The sequence below is a fragment of the Mesoplodon densirostris genome, chromosome 10, assembly GCF_025265405.1.
Source record: "Mesoplodon densirostris isolate mMesDen1 chromosome 10, mMesDen1 primary haplotype, whole genome shotgun sequence".
Taxonomy (NCBI): Eukaryota; Metazoa; Chordata; class Mammalia; order Artiodactyla; family Ziphiidae; genus Mesoplodon; species Mesoplodon densirostris.
Genome location: NC_082670.1, coordinates 16,064,211 through 16,078,304, shown reverse-complemented (window position 1 = coordinate 16,078,304; position 14,094 = coordinate 16,064,211). Strand labels below are relative to the sequence as shown.

The 14,094-nt window shown below is 40.5% G+C and overlaps 1 long non-coding RNA gene across 1 annotated transcript; it reads right to left on the bottom strand.

Annotated features, from left to right (window-relative positions):
* Positions 1 to 251: 251 nt before the first annotated feature.
* On the bottom strand, positions 252 to 13,845 carry LOC132498006 (uncharacterized). The gene is made up of 3 exons (XR_009533648.1): positions 13,694 to 13,845; positions 3,629 to 3,754; positions 252 to 490 (listed from the first exon to the last, which is right to left on the bottom strand). It is a non-coding gene; the product is annotated as an uncharacterized LOC132498006 (long non-coding RNA).
* Between the last annotated feature and the right edge of the window lie 249 nt (positions 13,846 to 14,094).

Genomic DNA, 14,094 nt, shown 5'->3' with positions numbered 1-14,094 from the left:
CAAGAGTTCCAGGGTCGAGGAACCTTGGTGTAGACTGACATAGATGTGAAAGGGACACTGGCCCCCATGTTGGAGAGACAGCAGGAGAGCTTCAGTGTGCCAGTTGGAGACCAACCACCTTCCCTGAGTAAAGGAATTTCACCTACTTAGCAATCAAGAGTACTGTCCTATGACCCAGTACAGACCGATCTGACTTCTTTGGAGAATTCTGAAATCCAGATTTTTACATGAACATTTTAAAATACCAGCAGTGAATCCAAATGAACAAAGTTGAGAGAGCCACAAAAAAGACGACCATGAGCTGCACTTGACTTCTGCGTGACTTTCCTACAAGCTCTGACCCAGACAGTTTTGTCCCAGGAAGTATAGTGCGGGTTGTAAATCCAGGGCTTCAAGGTACCAGGGAAAGGTTCTGGCCATCAGTCCTTCTGTCTGCAAAGACCACGACTGTCCTACTGAGGCAGGAGCCAAGGAGAGGTCTGTTTCAGCTCTGTGAGGAAAAAAAAAAAAAGTATTGGTGCTCTTAAATTGCTCTAGCACTATTTTTTTTTTTTTTTTTTTTGCCGTATGTGGGCCTCTCACTGTTGTGGCCTCTCCCATTGCGGAGCACAAGCTCCGGATGCGCAGGCTCAGCAGCCATGGCTCAGCAGCCATGGCTCATGGGCCCAGCTGCTCCACGGCATGTGGGATCTTCCCGGACCGGGGCACGAACCCGTGTCCCCTGCATTGGCAGGTGGACTCTCAACCACTGCACCACCAGGGAAGCCCGCTCTAGCACTATTTAACATAGTTTTCCAAAGCAATTTTACCTTTTCCTCTTGTAAAGGTCTCTTGGGCTCAATATGTACATTTCAGATTCTGGACCTCTACTAATTCAAATATCTAACTGACAGAGTTGTCAAAAAGATTAAATAACATAATATATAAGAAAGTTCATAGTGTAGGGTTGTCTGGCACTAAAAGAAATGTTAGCTGACCCTAAATACAAAGATAATTCTTCACTATTTGAATGGGACTATAGATATATTTTTTAACTGGATAGAATTAGTGACCAGCTCCTAGGATAATGAGCTGAGTTCACCCGCTTGAATTTGGAGGGCAAACACGTGTTCTTTGTGTCTGGGAGGTATGCTTGAGATTTCCTTTGTCTCTCCCTTTCCTTTGGGGAAAAGCAAATTTGGCATGGCCTTTGGATGACTGCCTCCCCCCCACCTTTTTTTTTTTTTTTTTTTTTTTTTTTTAGTATGGAAGCTTTGTAAATTCGCCCTTTTATAAACAAGCAGCATCTTCATACCTGCTGAAACCGAATTCTCATCCAGAGGCTAGGAAATGAACAAAGGGGGCAGTAATACCAACTGCACGCAGACAGCTCAGCCCACGCAGGTACACAGGCATGGCTGCACCAACAGGGGAGGGAGGCCCTTTGTAAAGAACCCTTTTTCTCGTGACTCTTTCACCTCCCCCAACCCAGCCTGAGCCATGAGAAAGAAGAGTGTTGTCAATGAGACAGGCCAATTTTACCCATCTTACACAATCGTGCATTACAGACTTTCCAAGAAGACGCCATTCAGGGTGAATCACCAAATTCAGGATGAAAAGGTTTTGATTTGCAAAAGCACTCAAGCATTTCTCTTTAGAGCTGGAGATGGCAGGGAAGGAACCGACGTGCACGCAGCTGCTTCACCTTTGGGCCAGGTGCGCTGGCAAGCACTCCCTGGTGGAACAGGGCGAATGCACCCAGCATTCACGGGAGCCTTTGTCACACGCTGGGTGCCGGGGGCCATGAATGCCTTATTTAAGGCAGAAAAGAATGAGAAGGTGCTGGTGACTGTGGGGTATTGAAACGTGTGGAACTGAGTCAAAGCATGAACTGTGGGTTAACATCAACTGAGATTAATGTTTAAATTTTCAGGTTCTCAATTCGATTTCATTAACACAGGTAAGAGGTGATGAGAAAGAATGCTAGATTGAGGATTGTATCATTTTGGATGATTTCAGCTGCTAATGACAGAAATTTTATCTCAAGTGACTTAAACCCTTATTACTCATAGCTTGGGCTCAGGACCGCCAGGATCACCATCACCATCACCTGGGCGCTCGATGGAATTGCAGAATCCAGAGCCCCAACCCAGACCTGAATCAGAATCTGCACTTTTACAGGACACACAGGTTATTTATAGGCACATTATGGTTGGAGAAGCCCAGCCTTAAACAAGAACTCTGTTGTTGTTTTTTTTTTTAAATCTGAGAGACCAAGTCGACTAGAGGTAGGCGGTTCCAGGGTTGGTTAATTCAGCAACTCAACAATGTCAAGAAGGGCCCGGGTGTTCTTTATTTTTCTGCTCCGCTAAGTGTGTTTACCTTTATACTCCGATTTATCTTCCTGTGGTCACAGATGGCTGCAGAAGCTCCAGGCATCACCTTGAGCAGCTGAGTGAAGGGGTAGGAAAAAGGAAGCTTCCTCTTACCTATGCCTTTTTTTTTTTTTTTTTGCGGTACGCGGGCCTCTCACTGCTGCGGCCTCTCCCGTTGCGGAGCACAGGCTCTGGACGCGCAGGCTCAGCGGCCATGGCTCACGGGCCCAGCCGCTCCGCGGCATGTGGGATCTTCCCGGACCGGGGCACGAACCCGTGTTCCCTGCATCAGCAGGCGGACTCTCAACCACTGCGCCACCAGGGAAGCCCTTACCTATGCCTTTTTAACAGCAAAGAAACAGTTTCCAGGAGCCACTTAGTAGATTTCCTTTCATGTTATAGGTCTCATATCTGATTGTCCAGAACTTCAATCACTTGCCCATTCCTAAACCAATAACTGGCAAAAGGATTAGAATAATGATGATTGGCTAAGAACAATGAACATTAACCTCTGGGACCAGGTAGGAGCCTGGTCTTCTTTGACGCACATGGTGATTAATATATGAACAAAATGGGTTTCTGTAACTTGGAAGAAATAAGAGTGGGTAGGAGATACAGCAGGTGGGAAAAGCAACAGTGTGTGCTGCAAGAATTTTCTAAAGGCTGCTCACGTATATTTTGGGACGTTAGGAATTTCCTCATGAGTGTTTGTTTGAGAGATAAAAATGAACCCTCCATGAGGGGTCCCTCTATGACTGAGTCAAAAGATGCTGTCCGAGTGACATGTATAGCCTTGGATAGTTGGTGCTACAGAAAGTTCTTAATAATAGAATAATGCAATTATAAGTTTTAAAACTAGACAGCTAGAAGGGATGTTTTAGATTACTTAGTGTCATGCCTGTACACTCTATAAATGAACAAAAAATCTAAATGAGCTGTACATTGATCAGTTATGTGCTACCATCTTGATGGAGGTAGTTCATTCTTTCAATTTGACATCTGGACTTTAAAGAAGTATATAATTTTACCTTTCTGGGGAACATGAATGATTATGTAGAATGAATCACATAGAGACCATTTTAAGACCATCTAAGGGAAGTAGGATTCAGGTAAGCAGGTTGGAGGATCCCAGATGCCATGAAACCATGAGACCCCAAAGAGCAGGGTCTGTCTGATGCAATCTGTAGGCACTTGGCAGGTGTTTGTAGAACAATTATCAGTGGGTAAATGAATTAAATGTATCTTTCTCTAAAGAAAATTTTCATGTGACCTACCTTCACCATTAGCATTCTTATTTGCTATACATTGTTTTCACTGGTTGTTCTGAATAAGTGGAATAGAACCAATGGATTCCTGGGCATCCAGGATACTTTCTCTTTCATACTCTTGTCTCTGAGGGTCTGAAAGAGAAATGCAAATACAACATTAGGCTCCATTAATAAATGAGATGAGAAAGCTGAAGTTCAGAGAAGTTAATTAGCCTAAGGACAGCCACTTACCTGTGGAGTTGGGATTGGAACTCAAGACCATCTGACTGAGCCTTTAACACCATGATAGTAGTTTAATCTATCTAAGCATTGATTATATGCTAGGCATTGTTCTAATGTGTTATCCATGTAATCCTTGCAAAAAGCCAATGAGGTGGGAAATGTTTATTATTCCACTTTACAGGTAAGGAAACTGAAGCTTAGAGAGGCTGAGTAACCTACCTGTATCTACACAGCTATCCCTGTTAACCCTGGGCATGAACTTATGTCTGTCTGACCCTAGAGCTCCATGCCCCACTGTCATGTTATTGCTTACAGATAGTGGAGCCCAATATTGTATCCTATGTTGCTCAAGAGAGCAGAATTCAGATTTAGAAAACCTTTTAAGAGTTGGTCTGTGCCCACAATAGACTTGTCTGCCTCAGCTACACGTGAGCTGGTGAAAGGTAACAAACATTGTCAAGGAGGCATAGCTGAATTTACTACATGTAATTAGAGGTAGGATTGGGTTATTTCTAAAGTCTTTTTCAAGAATGGGGTTCTATAAATAGTCTAAATCTTTTTTTAGGCACTTTTATTTTCAGTACTGGGCCATTCACTTAATCAGAAGTGTATACTTTGCAAGGGAAAGAAATAGGTATTAAAAGGAGACTCTTACTTTCATCTTCTTGTCCTTTGCCCTCCCACATGCCTACCCCACCTCTAGCTCTTACAGTCAAACCCCTACACTTGCAAATTTACTGTAGATGACATTCTTTTCCGCATCTGGTAAAGCAGTTTCGACACTTCCCCTCTTAAATAAGAGTTGAACAGTGTTTAGATATATTTACCATCCCTCCCCCAAACACCAACATCTGATTATCTAAAAGCACGTGTCTTAAAGTTGTGAGCAAGTAGTCAAAGCTTCCATCGATGCAAAGCTTAGATAACACTTCAATGCAGAAAGTATTTGCTTAATTTCTATGAGGTTAAGATGGTAGTCAGTGGAATCTCTGATTGGTTTTGAGAAGTGGATACAAATTTAATGTTTGCTCAGACAAACATTTTCAAAGGTCTCAATCTAGTTTGGCTCCATTCTGGGGAAAGATGCTTCAGTAACTTGAAACCTTACTAAGTGAAGTCATCCTGTCTTTGAAACAGTGGGCTTGAGCTCAGAGGGCAAGCTTCTCAGGCTAATACTAGGCACTTTCTTTTTTCTCTCTCTGTCTCTCTTCCCTTTTTATTTGTCCTGCACTCTCCTCCTTCTGTTTTCTATGTTTTCACTTTGAAAACCGTTGATTTCAAAAAATGCATCTGTAGCTGTGACTTTTGCATGTATCTGATTTTATGGGTTTGTGGAGCTCCTAAAGTTAAATTAATTTTAAATGGATTTTAATTACTAATGCTTTGGGCCATTGCCTTTAGCAAAGTCAACAAAACAATCAGGGTTACCTTAGTTTGTCTCTTTGAGGAATGTATTCGACCGTTTGGGTGAATACTTAATAAACAGAGCAGTTTTCTAACTAGAAACATAAATAAAGCTACTGCTATATTTGAAAGTCTGAATTTATTTCTTTTCAAAAACAGCCACCTTTGATTTAAAAAATAGGATTTTAAATGAGCACAAAGGGATTTCTGTTTGTCAATAATACCTCATTATTTTTCAAAGGTGGAGAGGGTCCTAGTCGTAATATTATGCTATGTAAATGCTGAAGCAGAGGCTAAATTATGACCTGAAGGTTTGAATTCTGTTCTAAGCCCCACACAGAGTGCTTTGTATGTAACAGTAGAGAAACTGGGTTCCTTCTCAATACAGTGTCCCCTTGTAAATTAAGGGTAATCAACTTCTAGTTGAAAAGTGAAGGGATAATGAGATAATGTTCAAAATGGCTTTTAAGTGTCTACCTATAGAGGTTGAAGGTGAAAAAAGAACATTGTGATGTCTGTGAATACCCCTTCCCAGGAGGGAAGGCTACTCACGTTGTTCCCAGTGGAATGTTCTGTTCAATCAGGGGCCGTCACTTGAGTGTTTTGATAAATAATAAGCTTAGATTGACTGCACATAAAAATGGGAAAGGTTGATTAAGTCATTTAGTTCCTTGACAATTTTGCAAACCAAGCAATATCTGTAAGGATCAGACTTAGACTGTGTAGTGCACTGACTTAGACTGTGTAGTACACCGACTTAGACTGTGTAGTGCACCATCCAATCAAACCACCAAGGTTCTGGGCTCCACCTACCGCACCTTCCCCAGAAAAGATCACAAGATTTCTACTATTTTCTCTGAAAATTGATATCAAATTTCCTTCATCTAAATGTATGCTACTATTATTAACGATTCCCAAGTGGTCTCTAATACCTCTTTTATCCTTCTTAGTTGAAAACATGCTAAAATACACCTAGGTAATAGAAACACCTATGGTTGTCAGCTGGTTAATTCATTAATCAGTTAAATTCATTGTGTAGCTTGACAGATATAAGAATCTTTCTAAGCAGAATATTAAAACTCTATCTTAATGTCCAAATACATGAATATAGAAGATAATTAGAAAGGAAACAGTGATTTAAACAAAAACTCCAAATATAAACCTCCTGGGACAAGTTCAGGAAGAGAAAAGGAATTTTTTTCCCTCTAGTTTCTCTCTAGAATTGACTTCCCACTCCTATTTAAAGCAGCCCCCAATAATCCTATTTAAATCACACAGTGTATCTAAATGTGAAAAGAAATAAATATACAAGCAATTATTTATTAATAGCAACAACATATTATGAGTGTCTAATGTTTTACAGTTTCCAGAGTGTTTAAACTCACTCTTTTTAATAATATCTGCTTATTTCCATCCAGGTTTGAAAAATGATCTATGTAATTGTTTCACCTTCATAATAGGACTCAACTTTCATTCATGTAATACTTGTTTGATTCGTGTGTATTTGAAAATTTAAAAAGTAGATGACGTTTAAGGGCACCCATGAAGTTCAGATTCCAGGGTTTTGCGTAAACACTGCCATAGGCACGCACATGGACACACACACGTACATCCACTCTGCTTCTTTATCTTTGTTTTGGCTGGTATTCCTGGTCAGAAATTACTTTTCTTTCAAATCCCCCTTGATAACTCAGATTATATGTGATTGCTTTCAATGGTTGCCCACCATTAAGGAGTTTTCTTTTTCTTTCTTTTTTAAAAAAAATATTTATTCATTTGCCTGTGCTGGGTCTTCCTTGCAGCATGTGGGATCTTTTGCCGCGACAGTCGCTGTGGCGTGCAAACTCTTCATTGCGGCACATGGGCTTCTCTCTAATTGTGACGTGAGGGCTCCAGAGCGCATGGGCTCTGTGGTTCGTGGCATGCGGGCCCTCTCGTTGAGGCCTGCGGGCTCAGTAGTTGCGGCGTGCTGGCTTAGTTGCCCCGCGGCATGTGGGATCTTAGTTCTGCAACCAGGGATCTAACCCACGTCCCCTTCATTGGAAGGAGGATCCTTTACCACTGGACCACCAGGGAAGTCCCAAGGAATTTTCTTTAAAGGCCAAGAGGCTGGATAGAAAAAAAGATGAATCAGAGAAAGGAAAAAAAAAAAAAAAAAACACTTTGAAGAAAACATACTTGGGTAAAAGAGGGAAAAGCAAATGACATCTCTTTTAGTTATATGGGTGTTTCCAAAACTTGTGCTTTTCTCCACTATGTATAATTTAAGCTCCATGTGAATTCTCAGTACTTTGGAATAGATTTTGGAGTAAATTTTCTTGTTCTGATTCTCCTTAAATATAGATCACTATGTGAAAAAATAATAAGTGATAACTTATTTTTTCAAGTAACGGGGACAGAGGAATTGACCATAGGGAACCTCAAAAAAGAAGCAGGGGAGAGGGGAATTTGCAGGGTGAAATGAAAGTGTTTGATAGGAACAAAATCATAAGCTTGTGATGACTAAATCACAGAACTTGAGTGATGAAGGGAACCTCAGTTCATCTTTAATTTCGTTGTCTCTGCGTCTTGGGTAGTTATATGCACACAAAGGAGCCTCCAATGAAAATGTCTTCACAGTCATATTTTATCACTGTTGTGCCCCTCCATCCCCTCATTCCAGCCACACAGGCCTTTCTTTACTCCCCCAAACATTCAAGTTTCCCCTCCTGTCTCAAGGTCTTTGCAAATGTTCTACTTTGTTGAAAAAGTCACCAGAAACAGCATTGATCTAGAACATGTTTGGTCTGCCAGGACAACCCGTGATACAGCTGGTTCTACAGATGTGGAGTGTGACACATAGCATCCTAGGAGGGTCACTCCAGTGGGACATTGGAACACGCTGTCAAGGAGAGTGCAGGGCAAAGTGATGGCATGCCACTGAGGAGTGAATCTCAGTAACAGCCAAGCATCTAGAGGAGGCATCAAAGGAGAAAGAGAAGTGGTCATGGAGATGGGATGTATCAGCTTAGGGCAATGTCTCAGGAGACAAAGAAGGAAATGTTTTAAGAAAACAGATACAACCAGTATTGGACATGGTACTAAGCACAGGGCTGGCAGGTAGAAAAACACTTCATGGTGCCATTCATTCATCCATTCTTTTATCCAGCCATTCATTCTACAGATATGCATGTGTAGCTAAGTGCCAGGTGCTCATCACAAAGAAGTAAACAAAACAAACACAGTCCCTGCTCCATCCTAAAGCTTATATTCTGGGGGAAGAGGGAGTGGGGTGAGGAGAGACAAGAAACAAATTCAAAATAAATATATAATATAATATCAGGTGACAATAGATGCTATGGATAAAGCAAAGCAAATTAAGGAGATAGAAAGATCATATGGTACTGCTTTGGGTAGGGCAGGCGGGGAAACCGCTCTTTTGGGAGGATATTTCAGTGGAGAACAGAAGGAAGGGAGGCATGAGATGCTGGCGTTTGTGATGATGGATGAGATGCTCTGCTGCTGAAGAGTTGAAGAGGATGGCTTGAACGGTGCCAAGGGATGAGAGAGTTATAAGGAGGAGAAAATTGTCAACGATTCAAATGCACTGAGATGTCAAAGTAAAGGAGAGGAAAGTGTTCTTCGGATTGTTGGGTTTGACCATTAAGGAGGTTAGTAATCCTGAAGAGAACAGTGGCAGTGACTTGTTTGGGAGGCAAACTACAGATGATTAAGGAGTAAGAGGGTAATAGGAAATGGATAGAGGGGAGATATTTTGAAAAAGTTTAGTAATGAAGGAGAGTGGTTAGGGGAGTAGCTAGATACAAAATGATATAAAACTAGTTTTTTGTGGTTTTTTTCCCCTCTAGACCAGGGTTTCTCAACCTTGGCACCATGGACATTTGGGGCAGACGATTCTTTGTTATGGGAGCTGGTGAGGGGACTGCCCTATGCATTGTAGGATGTTCAATAACATCCCTGGCCTTTACCTACTAGATGGCAGTATCACCCCCTCCACCCAGTTTTGACAACCAGAATTATCTCTAGACGTTGCTAAATGTCCCCTGGTTAAGTCACCCCCACTTGAGAACAAATGCTCTAGACCAAGATGACCTGTGTTGTTTGAAATGATGGAGAAAGAGACCCTGGAGAGGGAGAGAGAAAAGAGATTGAAGACGAAGGGTCTTAATGTGAGGAGCCACGGTCAGGAAGTTCAGCTCATCTTCCCTGCAGAAAAAGCAGAACTATAGGGACTGTTAGTCAATGCTGTGTTTTCTGAGTTTAGGAACAAATGTTGTTACTCCACATTAAGAAGGGAGCATTCAAGCTGAAAATTAGAAAAGAAAAAATATATTTGTTGTAACAATTTGGAAACCAGCATGCAAACTTTCAAGGAAAAGCAGTATTATTAAAAAAGAGACACCATCAGTTATCCTTTTACGTTTTAGTAGGATTAAGACAAATGAGCACACAGTTTGAGTTGGAGAGTAGATCATGTGATTCACAAATTGCCCCTTAGCCTGGGAAGTCCTTAACTTGGGATTGAAGACAGATGTTTCTGATGTGACTCATGTATTTTTACCACTTTCTCATGGGCACAGACCGAGTTTATTCCTTTCTGTGTCTTGGTGATGTCAGTGTCTTGTTTACACAGGATGAGCCAGCCTAAGTCAAAACTAGCCCTAAGTCATGTGGTGTATGGTAAAAATACAGAGGCGGGTTTCTCTTTAGACAGAATATAGTTGCAGGCTCTAGGGGAATAGACTCGATTTCTGGGTTGAATACATGAACTTTAGATATTTGGGAATGTTCTAGAATAACAGAATTTCAGAGTAGAGAAAGATTGTCACAGTTACCTCCACAAACATTTTACGATTTCTCAAGGTGGTCTTTCAAGTATTGCACATTAAAAATACGGAAAAGTTGTCTCCTAGGGACAGAACAAATGTGATTAAGTATTTGTGATTAACAAATGTGATTAAGTGTGCAATTAAGTATTTTCCTCCCTAAGTTAAAATCAAATGTTCATCTATACCTGAAAAGACAACTGGCATTTATTGAAAACATACTATATTAGAGAGAACTACTATAGTTATTTTATGATGTCATTTCCTTAAAGCCTCATGACAGTTTAGGGAGCCAGGTATTATTCCCATGGGCAAGCAAGAAAAACTAGCAATCATGCAGAAAATGATACTGCAAAACCTAACAATGTAGAAACAGCTGTTTTATGTCCGGAGTTGATTTGGACATTCCTCCCCCAATGATTGTTACCTGTCTGATGAGATCTCAACTTCTTTTTAACAGTAAATACACAAATTGAACTACTTTGGAACTGATATTCAGCAATTGATTTCATCCAGCCAGACTCTGGTCAGTAGAGTTGAGTTAGAAGACATGATTTCGGTGCCCCATGTCCTGTCTAACAGAGCACCCTTCAGCCTCTCCTGGCAGACCTCTCTAGCAACACACTCTGGAAATGATCCCTTGAGGCTCCTATCAGATGTCATGAAGAGGTAGGTTTCTTTGAGATTTAAATTATGGACTTGGGTTTGGCCAATGGCCTCCATATGAGAAGATATAGTTACGATCTTTTAATTGAGTATAGTTTTTGTAAGCAAGCTTGTGTTGCAAGATTTGTTGGAATCTATTACATCTAAAAGAAAAAAACCCTCAGAAAATCATTAATTTCTAATAAGTAACTTATTTCAATTATAAGGACCCTTTCTAGTAGTTCTGGTCTAATCTGTATATTTTCTTAACTTTCATGGTAACTGTTACCATGTACTTGTTATACTATATATATATATATATATATATATATATATATATATATATATATATATACATCTCCTGCTCTTAATGTTTTGTTTGTTTGCTTGCTTCCTTTTCATTTGGCTCTTAAGAGCCCCAATAACCCACAATAACTTGCAGATTCTATTTAGCCCTGGGGAAAAAAAAGAGCATCTTTGATAAGCATCACTTCTCCCAAATATTATAAAGGGATACACTGAAGTGACTTTTAAAAAAAGAAAGAAATCTGTGGATATAAGCTTCAGGATATTCAGTGTAAAAGCATCCCAGGAGTCTTTAATCCAACATCTCACCCAACTGAACAAGGGATCTCTTCCCAATGTGCCTGCAGATGAAATGATCGGGAAGGCGCAGTTGGGTGGGCCGGTGGGGAAAGATAGATGAGTGGCCTCTGTGTATGTGAGGCAGTCAGCGAGAGAGGCAAATCCCTCCCCCTACTCCCATGGCTGTGTGTGCCACTCTTCCTCTGTACAGAGACAATTTGCTTTTCATGTAGTAATGAAGAACAATGTTAACAGACAAAGGAGCTTCTAGTTTATTATTGTGCTGTCTTTGACTAGAGCTCGATGCTGGGAAAAATGGTAATTCACAGTGTGAATGCTTCTTTTCCAGCCTTACGGGTTATGGCTGAGCATGTACATTGTATATTGCAGATGGTACAATAGAGAACACTGTGAGAATGAGGAAAGAATGAATTACAGCTTTTTTTCCCCCTTGCTAGCCAAGAAACCAGGAATTTCTTCACAATGATTTTTATTTATGTCTCTGTGTGTATGGGTTATTCCTGAGCAATATACACCACTAGATTCTGATAAATGATTTTAGGTTTTAGTGTTTTTAAATTAATGTATAAAATCTACCAAGATGCTCTTAGAACACCTGTGTTCTCCTGCTTTTTCCCCCAGTAAACTGATACAAGGCACAGGTGGTGCCTCATTAACTTATTTCATGCAAATAAAAACATATTGCATGATTTCTTCTCCTTAACTATATAATCACTGAAACATGATCGCGCTGATTAATGCAACAAACTTTGGGAGGGGAGCATTCAGCATCTTTTGTCGGTTCTCTTATGCTGAAGGGATTTGCAGTCCTTGTAAATCTGATTTAAATGGAAAAGTAGTGGGAATGTCTTTCCTATATAAGAAATATGTTTTCCTCTAGTCTTTTCTGTATGTCATAGGACCCTCCACGATATAAAATTGGAGATACAGAACTGGAAAAAAAATTTCCAATTTTCCCATGGAGGTAGAGGAATTGGGAGCCTAGATGAAGAGCCATCTCAAATAAGCATGCTTAGGTGTCTTGATTCAGTGTTCAGATATTCTTATCGATGATTTCCAGGAAGTGACATTGATTTGCTTTGGAAACAATGATGGAAAAACAGTGAATGTGTACTGGAATGCTTTTAGAGTTCTAAAATCATACTGGAAAATGTCCGAGCATTCCAACCCAACTATAAACAGTACCATGCTGTATTTATGGGGGATGGCAAGTCTGTTTTTAAAAGTCTTTGGCAATATTATTTCTGTTTTTAATTTATTGAATTAAAGCCAGATTTATTCATTAAGATAATACACTTCAAGGTTAACTGCCATTTGCTGTTCATTTAGGCAAGCTATTGTACAGTTATGTAAATGTCATGAACAGAGACACTACTTAAGTGTCTTAATTACAAGCAAAAAGTGTCATTTAAATATGAATTAAGTGAATAGTTGCCAGTATTTCCTGTTCCTGTATTTTCTATCTTCTTAAAATCTAAGGGCTACCCTATGATCTGTACTCGTACTGTGTCCTAAGATTCTTTTTCCTGTAAAAGAAAAACACCCCTACTACGAAATATTATTTTTAAGGGTAGGAAAACATGCAAAAAATGCCATCATCTCATTGATAATGAATCAGAGAAATATCTAAATAAGAAGGTGACCATTTTTTCCAGTTGGCCCCTGACAGTCATTTTCACATTGTTACTGAAATTAAAAAAAAATTATTTCATCTTATACTAGGGGGAATAATTTGCTACATGTGTCATTTGCTCAAATTCTACATGTGCATTCGTATTTTTTAAAATACCCTCTTTTAAATCTACCCATTTATAATGCATCCAAACATTCAGCTTTCCGACTCAGACAGTGGGATGAGCGTACTTTTACCACCGCTTTAACTTTGTTGAAAGAAACCGTTATTTTAAACTGAGAACTGTCACAACTATAGTTGTGGTTAGCGAAAGTGACCCATAACCTGATACTCTGCTGATTTCTGTGAAATAATTCCCTATGCATGTCGGACTTAACTGACAAATATTGTTTTCGTTTCTCGCTGTGTTTTTGGATAGTTCTTGTGTATAAAAATGATCTAGAGGCCAATCTGGCATTAATCACGGCGCGGAAGGGAAGGAGTCACAATTAGTTAATGAAAACCACACCTCAGTTCTGTGCAGTCCGTTCGCAGCTCCTCTCCAGAGCCAGAAGGCTGCAGGCTGGGAAGATATTCCCAGCCGCCCCCGAAGGTAGCTCCTGCTTGCTCCCCCAGGAGTGAGAAGTTCACTATTCACTCAATGCTTGCATCATCCCTTCCAACATGTTCCCACTGATACATTAAAGGAATTAATTGCTCATAATGATCTCACCATCTGTTAACAGAGGTTCATACCTACAGGCTGGTGGCATGCGGTGGTTCTATTCAGGGATCAATAGGCAATGCCGGGCAGACGCTTTCCCACATTGCCTGCCTTTGCGCGCTGAAAGGGGAGGAGAGCTCGGTGCCGGCCATCTGCTCCTTGTCTTTCTGTGCGAGACCTTGATGCGGTCCAGCACAGCTCTGATCTGACTCCAGTCCGATTGGAATGTGGCTGATCTGAGAGCCTCTCAAAGCTGTGAAAGTGAGTCAAAAGGAGATGCCCATTGTCCGGCAGGGCTGAAAGAAAATGATCACTTTAAAATTCATAACTCCCAGGTGCCTGCCATCTATTCATGGGAAAAACCCTCTGAACTTCTCTTCATTAAAGAGAGAGAGGGGAGTCTTGCTAAAAAGAGAGAAAAGGAAGTAGTTTG